The 7,128-nt window shown below is 47.6% G+C and overlaps 1 long non-coding RNA gene across 1 annotated transcript; it reads right to left on the reverse strand.

Annotated features, from left to right (window-relative positions):
* Positions 1–5,979: 5,979 nt before the first annotated feature.
* Positions 5,980–7,128, reverse strand: LOC119316230. The gene is made up of 3 exons (XR_005152830.1): positions 6,912–7,128; positions 6,371–6,607; positions 5,980–6,272 (listed from the first exon to the last, which is right to left on the reverse strand). It is a non-coding gene; the product is annotated as an uncharacterized LOC119316230 (long non-coding RNA).

Raw genomic sequence — 7,128 nt, forward strand, 5'->3', positions numbered from 1 at the left:
GAACTTCACAATTGCTGCAGAAAGCAAGGAAAAGAGAAAAAAGAGAGAAAAAACAGCATGCAGGACAACCTGCACCACGACAGCTCAGGAGACTACTCCCACGCCTCTAGCAGGAGGCCAGTATCCTCCCTAACCAAATTTGGCAGTCTTGCCATCGAAAATTTTGCGGTGCACATACAACATTTTGTGATACAATCCATGTACGATGGAGGATCCAGTGTTGTGCTGTATTTTTTGTTTCACCCCAAGAACTGTTCGATGTGCTGTGTTTCTACAAGAATAGTACATAAAGGATCATATGCATAGCAGGACGCTGGGAAAAAAAGGCATCCTCCTTTTCCAAAGAAAAAAAAAATTAATGCACAACTGAGCTACTGGAACATCAAGATTTCTGCGAGATCCAGCAATATTAGCTAAAAGGGCATTTCAGCGAGAAAAAAATAACAAGAAAGACACACTCAGTTTTTCCAACTATAGGCTCAACAAAACCACCTTAACACTGGCTAGTGTGTGACATGATCCTAAATAAAAACAACACCCTTTTCAAATAGAATCTCATTTTTCCGGGTGTTCAAGAATAAGCAGATTCCTGAGTATCATCAAGGATCAGAATTAAGATCTTCTATTTGAACCTTCAGGAGGGGCCAACTGGCAAACTGTGTCCCGTAGCATATCCGGCACACTAGTACTGTAGCATATCCGGCACGGATCTCTCTGCCTTCCTAACCTGTGGGTATTCTGACATCCTAACCTCCCTGTGTAATCTGAAGGAACTTATGACTGAATCTTTGAAGATCACCAAACTTATTACCCTGACATAACCTAATGTACGGCACATCATCTGATTCTTCTTTATGACTATTTTTCAACTTAGCCATATGAATTGTATTACTAATTACAGCTAGACTCCTAGTGTAGCATAAAAGACTTGGTTCAGGTAAGCCAGCAACATGTTATGTCATATTTATGAGTACAATAAAAAGAAGGTAGACAGAAGCAATGGTGTCCCCCTTAAAGCATTCTATATTTAGCTTTAACCATGGATGTGCTTTTTAACTACACGGTATCTTTAAACAAAACAATTTCTATTTATATAATGTATGTGAATTTTTGAGCAAAATGATATGGTAGAAGAGATTAATTAAAATAGTTTGCTATCTTTCATACAGTAAATTCATTATTCTATCCATACAACTCTAGTTCCACTATCATAAGATAATGTGACAAGTTTACAGTAAATGTTACAAACAGGACACTCCCAACCTGAGTTCAAACACATACCCTCAACACAAAGTACACACACGGCCAGTTTAACAGAAAGTCACAACTTTCACAACACAAGGCTCCAAAGGCCAAGAACAAAACAAACATGAGACATGATAACTATTGCAACAAATGCGACCAAGGGGGGAAGAGCCGCCTCTCAGCGTTGCATATAAAGTAATTGGGGAGACTCGAACCTAGGTAGCTTGACTGGTGCCATGATGGACCGGCCATTACGCTTGTGGTACAGCAGCATCCCGATCACTGTGTAGACGACCAAGAAGTTTGAGTGCTGTTGGGCCTGGTAATCATATAGCCATAGAAAGTATGTGAACATTCGCACAAGTTAGTCAAATTTTCTATCTTTCAGGGCAAATATGGAGAAAATATAACACAAAAACAACATGCTATTCATTTATCGATTAACTAAAGAGGAAAAGAACAACAAAGTTGTTCGTAAACATTTTAAGGCTAAAAAACATGTGCATTCTGGCCACTAATGTAATGTAAGGATAAGCAATTACCGGCATAGAAATTTGCGTAAGGGTGATAGGAATTTTCCATAAAGCTTCCATGTAGTTTCTTGCACTGCATTAAGTCGAGTTGAACTAGGAAGACAAAAACGTCGCCATTCTGCACCCAGGGGAATGTGTGCACTGATATAATAACCGCATCCGCATCCTCGGTGTACCCCAGAATAGTCGATTTCCCTGCCTCCATGCTAGACGGCAGAGCAAGCTTGCCACGCATGTCAACTGTCTTCCGCAGCACCCATGTCGCGACACTCCGATCACTGACCTTACGGTCCCACATTTGCAAGCTAGGGTACGAGAATACGACAAGTCCAACACTGCCATCCTCTCCACTGATGATCCGGCTCCGGCAGCTGTGAATGTTCTCAATGGAAGGCTTGCTGATCACAGCTAGGCTCTTGCTTTCCATATTGAACTCCAGTATACCATGGTCACGCTCAGTGAGCCACCAGTAGAGCCTTTTGCCAATGAGTGTGCAGGGGAGATGGCCAACAGCACATGGTCTCGCTGCAGCAATGAGTTCTCCCCACTCGCCGGTCTCCGAGGAGTAGATGCGGGCTGCAGTAACTCCTGCGCCGTCATTGGCAGAAAAGCCTACCAAGACCAACTGAAATGCGCTGGACCGGAGCTGGTCGTCGCCGATCAAAGCTCCATTGGTGTTGTAAGCGTGATTGTCGAAATCCGGTGGAAACGCCACGATGCAGCGGTCGCCAGAGATGGGGTCGAACACCACGAGCTCACACTGCGTCCGGTTGATGATGAGGACGCGCCCATGGCGGCAGCCGAGCACGCCCCAGTGGTCATTGGTGGCATCGTCGGCGCAGACCTGCAACGAGAGCCTCTCCGCGGGGATGCGATCTGGAGAGTCCATTGGCGTCAGACCCAGTGGTCATTGGTCGTCTCGTCGTCGCCTTCATCGCTCGCGTGGAGTGGGGAAATTGTCAGCTTCGAGGAGAAGTGGTGGAGAGGCAAGTACGGGGCCAGAGAGACCGGCGTGGGGCGGGGGCGGAGGGGCAGGCCCAGGCGGTGGAGGAGGGCCGCAGTCTCGCCGCCGGCGTCCATCGGGCAGAATTGTGATCTGGATTCTGGAATGTGTTTCCTTGTAACGGAAAGGGGAGAAGAGGAAACAAGTCTACCTAGCCCCCTGGAGTTTCACGAGCCGGCCAATTTAGCCCCTGGCCTTTCCAAAACCTTGTGAATCACCCCCTAATCCTGATTAGAGTGGTTTGAGCCGGCCAATTTAGCCCCTTGGCTCTGGACCTCCGCCCAGCTGCACCCGGCCTCGTCCATACTGCACATCACGCACATTGGCCGAAATATCCATGGATGCCCGACATTAGCATGAAGCTCGCGATGGCTGTTCTTCCAACTCCAAGCTTCTCGGTGGTGAGCCTCACGGTCTCCTAGTTGCCGTGCGGCCTGCACTACTCCAACGACGTCTTGCACACCTCGAACTTGATTATGCATGGCGCACGTCGGCGAACCTGCAGCTTTGACCCAGTTTGTAACCGTGGATCTCATCAGCGGGTTCCAAGTTTCCAACCTTCCATTATGTAACAACGATCCATGACGTCAAACGCGAGCCTCGCCGGGATGATCTTCTCGCCGTCGTTCTCCCTCGCCACCGTGTTGGCCTACCAGGCTGCCGAAATCGTGTTCACCAGCTTCCATGGTGAGTCGTGTGTGAAGGACCGCGTTCTCGCTGGGCTTGAGGTAGTCAGACCCTCCTAATCAAGACTTGCTTTGAGATGGAAGGTGCCTACATCAGCTACCTCATCGCCCAACTCACCAGATGGTGCTCGTCACCAGCACAGACATACCGGAATCGCTGCATGGCGAGCTCGCGATCTCTGGGAAGAGAATGACTCTCCTCCTTCTCGGTGAACATCGTCATGACTGTTGTGGACGACAGGACATATGCGATGCCGTATACACTCGGATGGCAGATAGATTATTGAGTGGCACATGCCCTAGTCGTGTAATTGTTAGATCCAGTATATCTCTAGGCCGGCTAAAACCCATAGTACTTCAAAGCTATATAATTTTACTCGTTTCTCTTTTTGCATCGTCGGCAAAGAGGGGGGAAATAGGGGTGAGTAGTCTCAGAGGTGAGAAGAAGGCCAGAGGGGGTTTGTGCACTACCTATGATGTGGCCTACGCCCTAGTCGCATCCTAACTATTACCGGGTCATGTCTTTTTCTTAGCCGATTAAAACCCTTCAAAATATTTAAGTCTGATTCTCATCTCTTTTCTCAAAACCATGACCTTTAATCGACATAGCATTTATTAGGCCACTTAATAGTAGTGAATTTTTCCTTTTCTTTTGGAGAATGTGGATGGAGAAATCAGTGGACACCGCGGGAAGACTTAAAAGTTATGGCGCCCAACCCAAATTTGGACGCATTGGTTGTGTGTTAACCCATCTCGGCAGGTTCAGATTTCACATTTAGAACGTTAAAGATATTAGAAAAATGAACTAATGATAGATAGAATGTTCAACATGTTAGGCGGGCCCAAGAGTTAAGTATATCCTTCTTTGCTGCTCAAGATAGCTATGTTGAGTGACAAACCGACAATACCGAAAAATACTATTGTTAGCCCGAGCTCACAGGATCCCGGAATCGGTACCACAGGGCTATATCGAGATGCTCAACGGCGTCAGTGCGGGTCCAGCTCAATTTTTGGTTTCTGATTTTTTATTATGGTCGTTGGCCCACAGGTCGGGATGCGTTATGGTTACTCCGTCAGCAATCCTCGGCGCGGATCAGAAATACGCTCAGGAATTGAGCCGGTTCGGCCGCGGTTCTAGACTAACGCCGCCCACTACTTCATTCAATGTACCCAGCCGTTGGAGCTACCAATCTTCTTGAACACACTCCTCCTCTTCGTAATCCCCTTCATCCAGCCGGCCGCTCACCCAGATCTGCAGCTCCACCAGAACTCACTCCAGCCATTGCCAGCAGCTCCAACGCTTCCTAGCCATGTCTGCATCTTCCTCGTCGGTAGGCCATGACGAGATCTTGCCTCTTGTTCCATGCAAGGACTGCCATGCCTGGATTTACACTTGGATTGCCCGCAGCGGATTAAACGCTGGTCGCTTCTACAAGTGAGTCAATAGGGATGTAAGTTTTATAGCCAGAATTGATTTGTGCTGATCGCAGATTCGCAGCCTGTGCGTTGGATTTCTAGTTTCTAATGCATTTGGTTTCCTCATTTGTTGTGATTTGTAGAGAGGGCTCCTCTGTGGATACATGAGGTCGACCGAGGAGTACCGTGCTCAGCTGAGTGACCAGATTGTTGCAGATTCTGTAGCCGCCCCTCATCAGCCCGCAGCTTACATGCACCGGAGAGCTAGATCAGGCGAACCAATGGAGGAGTGGAGGCGCGGGGGCGAGCTTGCACGGAATGGCCGAGCGGAGCAGCAGGCATGGAGCGGGCACGCTCGGGTTAACACAGGAGGCGCAGCGGCGGCCACATCACGATCGGAGTGTTTAAGTTGGCCGTTCTAGTCAAGATAGCCTATCTGCTTAGTCGGTAGGAGAATAGGTTAGTGCAGCCGTGTTCGTCAGATATCCTTGTGGTGCTAAATTAAATCCTTGTAATCACGCATGTTCGCCAGTAATTAATTATGTTCCCGGTATTAATTTAATTTTGTTGATATGGGGAGTCAAAATTATTAAGGGTGTTACTGTGAATAGCCGGACGGCAGATCAAACTTACCACTGCCCTGCAAAATCACTTGCACCTACCTCTGCCGTGCACAGCCAGCGGGCGGCCGTATCTCAGTTACTCCCCTGTCCACCCTCCCCAACCCGAAGAAGCACCTGCAATCTCGCCGGAGTGGATCCCCTGCTCACGCTATGCCGGGTACGCTCCTGCGTGCTCCGCGTCTCCACCACCGCAAGTGACCTACACATGAATATCCGCTGTTTTTTGTGTTTTGCGAGGGTGGATCTGATCTGAATCCTGTGTATGCGTATTTTATTTTAATTGTGCAAATCTCGAATTGTTCTGAATTGCAAAGTACAGATCACTCCTAGTATCCTAAGCTTTGTTTAGAGCAGAACACGGATCTGTTTCCTTTTAGCCTGTCAATGCAAAAACGAGCGCATGCATATGCAGATTCGAGGCAGAACTACTTTGTCCAGAATACATTCTGTTCTTAATATTTTTGCTAGTGCATGCCTACGTACACATCAAGCATAGCATTTTGCATGTCTGATATCACTGGACATAGGGACCGCACGCTATGTGATACTACATTGCTTAAGCACTGACAACATTATCTACAGGCTGTAATCATGTCCGACTCAGGCAGTTGTGATGTCGCGGCTCAACAAGTATCACCACAAGACGCTGAACACTTGTCCGTGCCAATGAAGGACAGGCGCTACCAGCCCCCACATCCCGAATTTCAGTTAAGAGAGCAGGACGTTCACACCGGCAGGATGAAGTATTCTCCACTATTGGCTTTGCCTGCAACCATTTCATACTACCAACTTTCAGCAAAACAAGTGCAGACAATCTAAAAAAGATATGCATATTGTAAAAAGTTTCAACAAACAGAAGCATACCGCACAACCACACCCTATCTCCTGCATGCATTTTGTCCGATTGACATTTAGCCTACTCTTCCCACATCGAATTCCAAATCCTTTCTCCCATGAATACAGGTATCAAAAGTGACCCCTAATTTCGGTACAATGACATTCTCCCCAGGGGCCTCGGCAAAGGCGCGGACTGATTTCTCCAATGTTGTGATCCTACCTGGGCATGGGGCACGACTTGGCACAGCAGCTCCGATCCTGACTCTGAAATACAAACACACAAATTATGGTCGGTTTCAACAATGACTCGCTGCCAGTCATCCTCTTTCCCACACAAATATTCAGATGTCATTTCTGCATTCTGACTTTGCTCATTCTAATGTTTCCAATTTCTGTCACAGACTACCCCTCCTGCACTTGCACACAATGCAATCATGGCAACCACAGATATCTTTCCCACAATTTTATCAATTTTACTTCTGTCCTCGTAGCACAACAAACGACAGAGATACATTCTGAAGTAGGTTTCCTTATGTTCCTAATAATTTGTATGCTTTGAAGTTCATACCTTCGTGTACACCCAGGCGTCTTTGAATCAATCTGCTCCATGGAGTTTTCTGAAGCCTCTGGCTTATCTCCACTCCCTGCTTATCCTACCGCCGACACCGGACAGATCTGCGCTCCGCCACTTGAAGCACTCGCAGCTGCCACTTCAGCGCCGGGTGGCGATCTAACAGGGTGATGCAGCGGTTCCATTGGTAAATCGCTGTCAGTCACCTCTTCAA

This window comes from Triticum dicoccoides, chromosome 6A (genome assembly GCF_002162155.2).
Source record: "Triticum dicoccoides isolate Atlit2015 ecotype Zavitan chromosome 6A, WEW_v2.0, whole genome shotgun sequence".
Taxonomy (NCBI): Eukaryota; Viridiplantae; Streptophyta; class Magnoliopsida; order Poales; family Poaceae; genus Triticum; species Triticum dicoccoides.